We start from the raw sequence: 12,891 nt of genomic DNA, 5'->3' as shown, positions 1-12,891 counted from the left end.
TGGGATCTTAAATATGACTAATTTTATTTATCGCTTTGCTAATGTACTGATATCAAATGCCGACTAATGCGGTCTTAAAATTCGTAAATATTTGTATATACATATGTACTTATGTTTATATATATATATACTTTGTGAAAGCATATCCAGCCTTTTAAATATACATATGTACATATGTACATATGCATGGGTGAGTGAAAGAGCGTGAAGTCTGTTTAAAAAGTTTAGTTTTGTTTTACTCGATGCCAGTTTGAACAATCGGAATCAAGTGCTTATATGCCAAATTTTTCATTTAGGGAGGTGTTTTCCAGATATTTGGGATGGGTTATTGTCTACGGCAATGGTGCAATATCTGAAGAAATTGTGCAGATCGAGTCACTATAGCATATAAGTAGCTGCCACACAAGCTGACCGATAAAATTCAAGATAGTATACTTTTTTTATTATGTGTGAAAGGTATTATAGCTTCGGCACAACCAAAGTTAACGAGATTTCTTCTCTTTTACGTAAACTTTCATTTATTATTTTCGCGGTTATCTGTCACTTATCACCTTCATCTGTCGCTAGCTATAACAATAATTTGTACGAAATGGCTTGATTTATTAATATTTGGAATCTGAAAACCTTTGGTTTAGGATATATTTGTTTAGACAACCCAATTGTTCAGAATTGATCAGCACATCAGCAGTTTGGTACTTTATTATCATTCTAATCTCTATATCAGTAACATGTCAATTGAAATGCAGTTACCCCTAACCTTCAAAAGGCGCATGAAAATATTTGACAGTTGTCGGACCATTAGTTTGTGTTTAGTAAATCAACTTTTGATATTGTGAAAGACCTGGAAAAAGGAGTTTCGCGGGATGATAAAATATTGCATTTTGAAGGGAGAAAATACGGTTGCAGCGATACCTTAGCTTGAAGACGAGTGTCCGGACACTGCCCCAGGAAAATCAACCAGCACGGATTGGTATGCTAAGTTTAGACGTGGTGAAATGAGCACCAAAGACGGTGAACGTATTGGACGCCAACGAAAAAATCCACGAAATAATTTCGGGTGATCGTAAAGTGAAGTTATTGAGGATAGCAGGCACTCTAAATTATAATATCATTCACGAATATGTGGGGATGAGAAAGCTCTAGCAACGTGGGCGCCTCACGAGCTCACCTTTGGCTAAAGACAACAACGAATTGATAATGTTTGGAGATGTTCAAGCCAAATAAACCCGATTTTTGGGTCGATGTGTGACAATGGATGAAACATGGTTCAAACTTTAACTTTGAACTCCAATCCGCAGTCATATGAGTGGACTGCATTCGATGAGTCCAAGCGTGGAAAAAGGCATCAGTGGGCTGGGCTCGGAATAACTTTTACTGAAAAATTAAGAACCATCCACAGCGACTATTATATAGCGTTATTGGACCGTTTGACGGGCGAGAAACAGCCTCATTTGAAAAAAAGAACTGCTTTTCCATCCACTGTATTCTTCAGATCTCGCTGGGAAAAAATTTTCGTCGAATGCAGAGGTAAGCACCGACAAAGAGGCCTATTTTGAAGCAAAGGACAAGCCGTGCTACGAGTACTAAAGTGGTATCGACTAGTTAGAATGTCGCTATAGTCATTGTATCACCCTTGAATAAAAAAGTGTCTTTAACCATGGTAGGCCGAGGACTTTTCAATTGACCTGTTACTGTCAGTTCGTGGGATTAGTTTTGAAATAATCTGGAAGTGGATATGAAGAATTTGAAAAGCCGCTGAAACATTGTGCTTCAATTTCAATTATTTGAATTCAGGGTGCTTTTAGGTCGGAAGCTTCAAATATAGTGGCAAGAAAAATTTCGTGTGCGGAATCATTGTGAATGTTGGAAAAGACTTACGGTGATTCAGTTATATCAAAAACTCAAGCCTAAGGTACAAGCCTTCAAAGACGGTAGAGAGATCGTTGAAGATTAGCCTCGTTCTGGACGACCTTCGACCTCTTCAACATATTATAAAGTGAAGGCTTGAAAATCGACATATCTCGTGGATCCGTTCGAATGAGTTTGGTGGATATTTTGGGTATGAAACGATTTCTTGCTCGACTCGTTCCGATAAAGTTGAATCTTTTTCAAAAAGAGTACAATAAAACAAAATTCGCAGAAGGAGCTGAAGGCCACTTCAAAAAGTGATTATGAAAAGCGTTTGGAAGACTGGAAAAATCGTTGACATAAGTCATCTGGTGAGGATTATTTAGAAGGCGAAAAAATAAATATTGATCAATAATTAAATATTTTGCATTATCCGTACTTTTTTTATCACAATGTATACATTATAACAATAATTGTGACGTAAATAAATAACAAAATAAGTAACAAATTAATATATTAATTTCATTTAAATTTATTCGTCATAACTCACGAGTTTCTGGAATACGATAACATGTTTTGCACAATCTTAAACTTGCCAACGAATGCGAAAAGTGCCTTCCCCACAGCGAACGCAGCGCCATCGTTTTTTAAGAGAGTCTTTTTGCATGCGAGATACGCTCTCAACATAACGGAACACGTGCTGACTTGTACGAATAATATTTGCATTAAAACATTTGACCGCAAACGTATGAAGTGAAAGCCTCATCTATATATATAAAAGAAAGTGACGTTAGTTACTACGCTTATAACTGGAGAACGCCTGGACCGATTTCGGTGATTACCACCAATTCGGACAGGTCTCCGCCCAAACAAGGAGAATACTTAAGAAAATTCTGGAAAATTTTCCGAAAAAAAAATTATGAAGAAAATAAATTTTCAAATACCATTTTAAAAGGGAAATGAAAACGAACATGATTTTAAATGCTGGCGCATAACTCAAAAACGCCTGGACCAATTTTGCCAATTCTTTTTTTAAGATGTTCGTTGAGGTTCAAGGATGGTTTTTATGGCGAAAAAAATTTGAATAATTTCCGGAAAACCCCTAAAAAGAGCCCTTTTCTTTTTCCCATACAAACGAATGAATGCTGTTAGTAACGCTAATGCTTGAGAACAGCTGAACCAATCTTCATGAAATTTTCAGAGGTTGTTCGCTGTGGAGCGAGGAAAGTTTAGAAATAAAAAAAACCGTATGCTTTTCGTGAGAAAAAGTCGGAAAATTGGACATTTCCAAAAAAATAACTTTTTTTCATACAAAAATTTTTTTTTTCAAATTTTTTCCTTTTGTTTTTCAATTGTCAAATTTGTCGTTTGCTTTCTTTATTCCGGTTATTCATAAAAAAATTATTGAAATTTATTCCGTGAAAACGTTATGTGTGTTTCACACAAAGTGCTCAATTACAGATTGAAATTTGTTACGATGCCACGAAGAGGTCGCGTTCGTTTTGGCATCAACATAAGTATGTATATTGACAGCCCATGGCACATGACCGAGTATTCCCAGGATGCGATGACATACGAATGAAATTATGGATCGCGGGCAATCAGCAAGCGATCGTCACGGTGTCAGAGGACAACTTTTCAAACAACAGTTGCGATGTTTTGTAAACTTTATCTTAAAGTAACGTATATGTGGTGCTGTTAGATGCTGGATGTACTCTGTTGAGTGGCAAAAGAGAGGTTTGCCGCACGCACATATTCTTCTTGGGATGGTGGATGGTGGTTACATCAAATCAAATTGATGAAATCATTTCTGCGAAAATTCCTGATCCAGAGATAGAAGCAGAATTATACGAAACCAATATGATTCATGTAGCTTATGGACATCACAATACCACTTCGGTTTGTATGTCTGACAATAAATGTACGAAACACTATCCAGGTGCTTTTCTTTCGGAAATGATGGATATACAATGTATCAGCGTCGCTCACCAGATGACAATGGCAGAACATTTAGCATTCAATTTAGAGGCGTGAATATCGAAGTTAACAACACATCGAAGTCGACAACATATGGATCGTACCATATTCGCCCCTTTTGTTTAATTCACATTCAAAAGTCATGTCAATGTTGCGTATTGCAGTTTGGTGTAATCGATAAAATACATTCGTAAAAACGTCACCAAAGGAAGTGTATAAATTGAGAGGGTTTTTTTATAAAAACTCGCGGCACTTACCAATTCTTTTTATGAGTAGCGACGACCTTGGCTAAACGAATTAAAAGTTGAAGCTGCGGGATAATCGGTTGGCGGATGGTTACAAGCGCACGGATCGTAATCGAAAGAGAGCGGGGCCTAGTCCTGGTCCTTCGAGCTGCCAAATACCGATGTTGTTAACTTAAACTGGAAGATTCAAAGTCAAATTCCGGGAGACTTGCGCTCATACGAATTGATCGATCGTGGAATTTCTAAATTCGTTTAATAGGCTTGGTATGCCACCGCATCATTTGCGTCTCAAAGTTGGATCTGTCGTTATTATGTTCCACAATCTTCAGGCGCCGAAACTGTGTAATGGAACGTGACTGATTGTGACGCAGCTATCGACTACAAAGGGGCAGATTGCTTGATTCTACGAATTCCTCTGAGTTCTAACGATTTGCCATTTCAGTTCAAACGTATTCAGTTTCCAGTGAAAATTGCATTTGAGACACAAGGATAGTCGCATAGTGTATGGCATACATTTGGAAATGCTATGTTTTTCACTCGGCCAGATATACGTGGCCTGCTCACCAGTTGGAAAACCATCTTTTCTATATACCGGAACAGAAACCAAAAAATGTTGTTTATCAAGCTGCGATACATTAAAAAAAGGGAAATGATAAATTCAACTTTTTCATTTCTAAACACATATTTTCACGCAGGACAACGACTGCGGGGTCAGCTAGTTTATTATAAAAGATAAAGAGTTGTACATTCACAATGTAATAATCTGAATAACAACGTCGAATACTCTTCAGTCTTCGAATTTGTCTTATATCTTTTGTCTTATATCTTTCTTAAAAATAGTGATAGGACTTAAAGATGCACTTTTCTAGCTTTGATTGCTGCAAAATCACATATCATATCATTGTAATTTAAAGTTGAAGCAGTTTCACATTATTTTGAGAGAATCGCAAGATTGGACAGTCCCACCCTGACTCATGGTCGATCTCAAGCAAGATTTGATCAATTTAAGTTTGCTAAAAGATCTTTCAGAAGATGCAACTGATACAGGTATAGTGAGTAGTAATTAATACTTTTATTTCTCCAAATTTTCAAAAATGGTATTTACAAACTCCAATTCTGGCAAAAATTCCTGCAAATTGTGTCAAAAGTGTACAAGATATAGGGCGAAAATGGGTTTTTTCTGTGGCTTTTAATAAGATGTCTTGTAAATTTACCTCGAAAACCGTGTTGTGAGAATTTTGGAACTTTAGAATTTGCGTGGCTTCTAGTTCCTAAATTTTATATTTTTAATATCGAAGATATTTTGTAAAAATTCACTTTTGCTCGAACCACCTCATGAAACTTTTAGGTAGGTAGATAGGTAGGGGGGCCGCAGAACATCCTTGGCCCCGGGCGCCCGAAGTTGTAGCTACGCCACTGCTCTCCATATAAAGGTTATGTTGTACTACAAAAGAAGGAAAACTCAATATAAAACATTCCCGACTTTGTAAAGAAGCGCTCAATAGGAGTTGGTATCAAAACGACAATGGGCGTGGCACCAGCCTTTAGATGAAATTCTCTCAGGAAATGCTAAACTAATTTCAACAAAACTTATTATATAATATTATATTATGGGGTGAAATTGGACAATAACTTATCAAGTCCCCAAATACCGAAATTTACATCTAAGTACCTATGCGACTTTTGCCTAAAATATCGGTATGCCCCTAAAATAAGCAATGAAACTTAGAGGATTTCTTTTTCTCGTTGTTGTTGGCATTGTTTTTGTAACGGTTATTTATGATAAGTTGTCATCGAGGTCATCCAACGGTTGTCCCACGAAACGTGCTGTTTCGACGGGGTTGGACCATAGGGTGAGGGGTATCAGATGTTTAGGATTAGCTGGGCATACAAACAGGTGGGTAGTGTCATGTGGAGACTCGTTCGACACTAGACATATATTTGATATGTCAGAGTCGATCCTGGATAAGTAGAAGTTTAACCAGCTACAGTATCCAGAACGAAGCTACGTAAGGGTCACTCTCAATTTTAGCGGCATCTCGAGCTCGTCGCCTGCAATGAGTGGTATTTTGGCTCCAACTTCGTCATTCATTTAGAGGGAGTCGATGAAGGTGTTTATGGTTCCACTGTGAATTACAGTCATTGTGCAAGTAAGTCTAAAGTTTGTTGGATGATTTCTACGAAAGCACCCTAGCAGAAACTGCTTGGAGAGGATTTTAATATGCACCTTAACAGTTTTCTGACATGTCTGTCGCTTCCTCCTCTGCATTTGACTGCATCCAAGCGACCATACCGGTGTGGCGTAGTTATGGACCGGCCGGCCGATTACCTTATATGTTACCAACAACGTTTCTTTCTCTTTTTCCCATGTGTTGCCAGCCATCGACTTGTGGATTTTGTTGCGTCTCTGTACTTTGGCGATAAACGCGATCGTATGAGGAGTGGCTGTCGAGTGTCACACCTAAAATCTTAGGATTATTGACAGACGGAATTTTAACGCCATCGATTGTAATTTTAAACTCGACTCTGTATAGTGAATATTGTCGATGTGGATTTAGTGATCGAGAGTGTTAGGTTCTGTGCAGCGCAGAAGCGAAAAAGGTCGGAGAGATAGCCGTTTGCACTTGAGCACATGCCAACTCTTTCATTGCGTGCAATAAAGTGTGCTAAAAATGAGTAAAATCGGGTCATTGGTTCGCTTAGTCCCCATATATGTATGTATAAAGGAAAAGAATTTTCTAAATTTCGCTCGACTTTAAACCATATGTATAGGTCAATATGTGAGTTATCTTCATGAAACTCCGCAAGCATCTTTTTCTCGTAAAGATGTGTTTCTATGTAAAAAATAGGTAAAATAGGTACTCTAGCCCATACACATCTACATATAATAATTTAAACATTTTCGAACTTGCGGTAAATTTGAGTAATATAAAAAATTAATGCAAACTGTGGGCTTGACACTGGTTCGATCCCGCCTATTTACAGTACGAAACTTCTTATAGTGCCCAGGAAGAGCAATCAGTGTCACCAATATATTTTACTATTTGCCCGTACAGACAGATGGACGGACAGAGGAAAGGACAAGGGAACGGACATCGAGTTTGAAGCACATGCAGTCACCTCGATTTCAATCCGTCTCGTCATCCTGATCATTTATGTATGCGAGTATATAATTCTATACCTATAATGATTAGCTCTATATTTTAGACACCAAACAAGAACAAGAGTGCTACACTCTCTGTAGCAACATGTTGAAAGCGTGCAATCCATATTAAAGCAACAATTTTTATAATCCTAAGAACGACTACACACATATACATATGTACATGAAATGATGACTGTAATTTTAAACAATAATTAAGACATTTCCGCAACTAAGCGCATGCTCATTTGTCAGCACATAAATATGCCAATCCCACACTCATTTAATTGGCTTCACTTTTGACGTGCTACACATGTGCCACACTCGCAGCACCAACGTTTCTGTTTAAGTATGTAATTAAGCTACGTATATATGTATGCATTTTGCTATCCATGTACTTAAGTATGTGAATACAAGTACAGCTTTTAAGTGTCATGCACATCATTTTTCGCTTTAATTGCTAATTTTCTTTGCTTAGCATATGTAGAGACACCGCTAGCTTTAACTCATCTTCCATTCCGACTTTTTTCCCACCAAATATAATATCAAACATAATTATATTTATTAGTTTGCATTATTAGAGTTGCTGTTTACGATTGACGCTGCATTACACAGTGACGAGTCGTTATACCCTGAACAGGGTAGCTATGAAGTTAGTAGCACCAAGAAGGAAACGTCGGAATACATAGAAAAAATATATAAAAATCCGTGCGTCCAAACGTTTGTATATACCCTAACTAGCCTCTCAGCTTTCGACATATCGATCGTGATCTCGTCCTTTTTTTCCCCAGGAAACTACTTATTTATTGGAACCGCTGATATTGGACCATATAGCTACAAACTGACTTAATAAAACCAGGTTCTGGTATGGAAACTTATTTATTTGTGAAGGGTAATATGGTTTAGCGTCGGTGCAACCGAAGTTAACGCTTTTTCTTGTTCTTGTTTTCTTATGTAACCACCTGCCATTTAATATCTGCCACTGTTAGGAATGGCAACATTGATGCCATTGTCTTCGCAGTTATGAGTTATGTAGGTGAGCAGAAACAAACAGACAAATATAAATGTAAATGTATGTGTTGGCAACTAGCAGACGCTCTTCTTTTCCGAAGACACGTCGATTGTTCGTATTAAAATTATTATTATTTGCTGCTTGGTTTTCATGGCATTTTTATCGCTTGTCATTCATTATTTTCTGTGTTTTTTTTTTTTATTGACTGCTTTTGAATTTCGCTCCTATTTGCTTTATGCGGCTTTTAATGGCATTTGCTTAAGCATAGACGTAACAGAAAGGCATTATGAGGTGTGTGGGTCCGTATGTGTGTCTGCTCATACATAATCTTGCAACTTGTAAACATTGACCTTGCGCACACATCTAATGTTGCATCCGCGATGCTGTTGTTGTTGGCGTCTACATAGTTTGCCACTTTGCAGATGAATTGCACTTCCATAGCAAAAATACCTGCGTTCATCTGTACCTAAGGCACACACACACACTCACACAAACAAACCTCATATCTGCATATTTATATATTACAAACAAACCACATACACACATACGTTCTTCATCGTACATTAATACTCGCTTTGCAATAATTGCTAATTGATTTATTAGAGCAAAATTGCTTTGGTTATTTCGCGTGTTGTTGCTTGCTGCACGTTGCCACTTGTTTGGCTAATTGTGCATTAAACGCAGTCATCTGCTGCTCCGCTTAAGAATTATGATTGTTTACTTCGTTTGTGCCAGTTTGTCGTAAACGTTCGCTGCTGTTGGCAATAACCTTGTTATACATATTGATTTCGTATCGAATTAAGTGCACTGGGTTGCATGGTAAGCATATATGGCTGAGAACACCGTGTGCTTTCAATTTGTTGCACAGTAAACACTATTGGGCCTACCGGTGTATGTATGTGTGCGCTTGCGTTTAGATTTATGAGTCATTTTATAATATGACACAAATTGGTCTTGATGGTGAGACATTTTAAAGAATCATTTGTAGTTGTTTTTTTTTTGTTGCACTGTGGTTGGAAAACGGAACTACTTGCAAGGCATGCCAGACGCTGAATATCTTCTATTTCTTGATTAATGGACCTATGACATGCATTGTGCATTACATCACCTAAAAACATGTTTTGCATTTAACCATAATTCGGTTTATAATTTAAGCATGCCTCAGTATTGAAAGATATATTGTCACGATAAGGTAATGCCATAACTATTATTTTTAAATAAGAAAACTCATCTATAATACCCTTAACAAATACAAAATATTTCTTATAAGAACTTATATCTGTCAGTTTGTATGGCAGCTATATGCTATACTACCTCGACCTCAACAATTTCCTCGGAGATTGCAACGCTGCCTCAGAAAAGAATTCATCCCCAATTTAGTGAAGATATCTCGTGAAAATCTGTCTCAAATGAAACAGTTTTCCGTACAAGAACTTGATTCCGAGAGTTTATTTGTTTAACAGTTATGTATGTGATATTGCAATATATAAAAAAAGCGAATTTTTGACTCGAAAAAATTGTGCGCAAAATTTCAGAAAGTTTTCAAAAATTAAGGGACTAGTTCATATATATACAGACAGACGACATACGTACATCGTTAAGTCGACTCAGCTCGTATCGCTGATCATTTATACAAGGTCTCTCGCAAAAGAAACAGAACTTTTTAAATGTAACTGTTTCTGGTGGCGCCACCTATTGGTGGGTATATGAAATAAAAAGTTTGATCTCTTGTTGACATTTCGTAAAAATTTAAGACAATTGGATAACTACAATCGATGTTATCGATCAAAAAGTGACAGCAGCTTTTGGTCATCGGTCGTAAAATTCAAAGAGCAAATATTAAATTTCGTTTTAAACTTGAGAAAACGTTTACTGAAACATTTCAAATGATGAAAAAAGTTTATGGTGATCAATGCCTATCCCGTAGTAATATGCATGAGTGGTTTAAGCGATTCCAAGAAGGTGGTGAGGACCTCTGTGACGATCAGAAGTTGGCCGTCTTCAGAAGTCAAAAAGACAATGTTGATTTGTTTTTACGATTCCGAGGGTACTGTACACCGAGAGTTCGTCCCACTTGGCCAAACGATTAATGCTGTATTTTACCTTGGTGTTATGAAGCGTCTTTTGTCACGCATTCGTCGTGCTCGACCACAATACCGTGAGGCAGGGTCCTGGCGCCTGTTGCACGATAATGCGCCTTGTCATCGATCGACGCTTGTCACTGATTTTTTGACAAAAAACTCTATATTAACCATTAATCACTCACCCTACTCACCTGATCCTGCAAACTGTGATTTTTATATATTTGGAAAACTTCATTTGCCCGTGAAAGGACACTGGTTTCAGGACATTTCAGCTATCCAAAAGGCGACGACCGATATTCTCAAGAGCATTCCGAAAAATGACCTTAAACACTCATTTGAAATGCTAATTGACCGGACTAAACGCTGTATCGAAGCACAAGGAAACTACTTTGAATAAAAAATATAACTTTTGAAAAATATTAATTTTTTGTTGTTTTTTTTGACAGTCCTGTTTCGTTTGCGACAGGCCTTGTATTCATATGTATACTTTAAGTCTCCTTTTGATAATTTCAAGCATCGTCGCAAACTTAACAAACCCTGTTCATGATATAAAACTAGTAACTAGACATTCGATTGGATTTGTAAAGCTCTAAAAATAGACAATAATCGTAGCGCATAGAAGAAGACTTATTTAGCCCATCTAGTTTCCTTTGTAAAAAAATTTCAATTTAGAGAAGGTTTATCAAAAATAAATTTTCTCGAACTTAGTTTAGGTCAAACTATTTCTAAAACCTGAAATGGAATCATAATTTCTCCTTTTATATTTTTACATTTTGTCGTCCTTGGAGTTTTGACCAAAGACCAAAGATCTTTTGTTCTTCCTTCCTCCTTTTGATATATGTATGTACGTATTTATAATACGATCTTCTGGTTAAATCCAAGTATAAACTTGATAGTAGTGGGTAAAGAATGCTCAGCTAAAGTAAGAGAGTTGTGAAGGTATTGCAAAGCATTATTTTTTGGAACCAAAACTAAATACATAAATATTTAATACAGCCGGAAATTTTATTGTACTTCAGGGACTTGTATAAAATATAATAGAACAAGTTCGGGTGCTACCGAACTTTTTATACTCTTGCAACTTGCAAGAATCAAAACCAGAAAAATACTTTAACATTGGATGTTCGAAAATCCTGATATTAGTTATTTAGGAGCCAGGCCAAGTTTTCGCTCAAATTAGGCACAAAGATACACTCTTATGAATGAAACACGCTCTCTTATTTTCATTAGGTTAATTCACATATTGACCAATATATGCAGTACACAGTCACACGGAAGTTCGATTATCTTTATGTTAAGTATATGGGGGCTAAGGAAAGTACTGGTTCAATTCAACCCATTTTTGACATACACACATCCCATTGCCAGAGAAATACTATAGTTGAATTTCAATTATACATATGTATATCTCAGACATTGCCCGAATTTTCGAACAAAAGTCTACTGATTTCACACTGTTACACATCAGTTTTTGGTTAATGAGGGTTTGTGGGCGTGGCTGTGGTTCGATTGCGCCCATTTACAAACTTGCAATTTTTTTGTGCTAACAAACCCACACACCAAGTTTCATTAAGATATCTCAATTGTTACTAAAGTTATAGCTTGCACGAACGGACGGTCACTCGGATTTCTACTATTCTCGTCATCCTGATCTTTTATATATAAACTATTATCCTCTCTAACAACATGTTGCAAGAGTATCAAAATTATATGACAATTAGACTCTCCAAGCTAGCGAAAATTTAATTTTAAAGTTCCCGTTACTTTTTGTTTTTTGAACACTCCTCGTATAAAAGACTATTACTAAGTCGCAAACTTCGATACAGATCTTTAATCTAATCAAATCGAATCCTATAATTTAAACCAAATATGACGATTTCAGTACCAGTACCAGCAAAAATAGCATTCAATTTTATTATTCAAATTCAGAGAAAGTCTCTTCCGGATAAGAAGTTGCTCTTATTTCTGATTCGATACCAAACTGCTATAGCATATAGCTGTCAAATAAGCTGACCGAACACAACCAAATTTTTATATGGAAACTATATTACTCGGGAAGGTTAATTTAATATACCATCTCATCCATTAAAATATAAACAGATAAAAAAAATGTAACTATGATATGGATATATTGCAACCCTATTTAAAAATCCACACACTTTAGCCCAATATTTATTCCCAGAACAATTCTATATAACGGAAAGGGATATTTGAATATTGAGAGTTGTATCTAAAGATTTTCTTTTCGCTGAAAATGTTCAAAGTTGACCTTGCGATTATGCCCAGAATTATACTATCGTTACTAGAAACTGAACCGCAAATATATTGAGGCATCTAATTTCAATCCCAGCCAATTTGTCGGGTTCAAAAAAAGTATGGAAACCGTGATGATTTAACCTTAGTCTTGGGAAAGCAGGGCAGTGGAGGAAAAATTGTCTAGATGTTGTAACCTCATCTTCTTCAACTTTGCCAAGGTAAGCTCTCAAAAATCTGTAGTCTCACCGCATGAGTGCCAATTAGACAGCATTTAGTTAGAACTCTTATCAAAGCGGCGATATGAGCCTTGCTAAGAGCTAGCACTTC

Source organism: Bactrocera tryoni, chromosome 3, assembly GCF_016617805.1.
Source record: "Bactrocera tryoni isolate S06 chromosome 3, CSIRO_BtryS06_freeze2, whole genome shotgun sequence".
Lineage (NCBI taxonomy): Eukaryota > Metazoa > Arthropoda > Insecta > Diptera > Tephritidae > Bactrocera > Bactrocera tryoni.
This window is presented reverse-complemented; position numbering follows the sequence as displayed.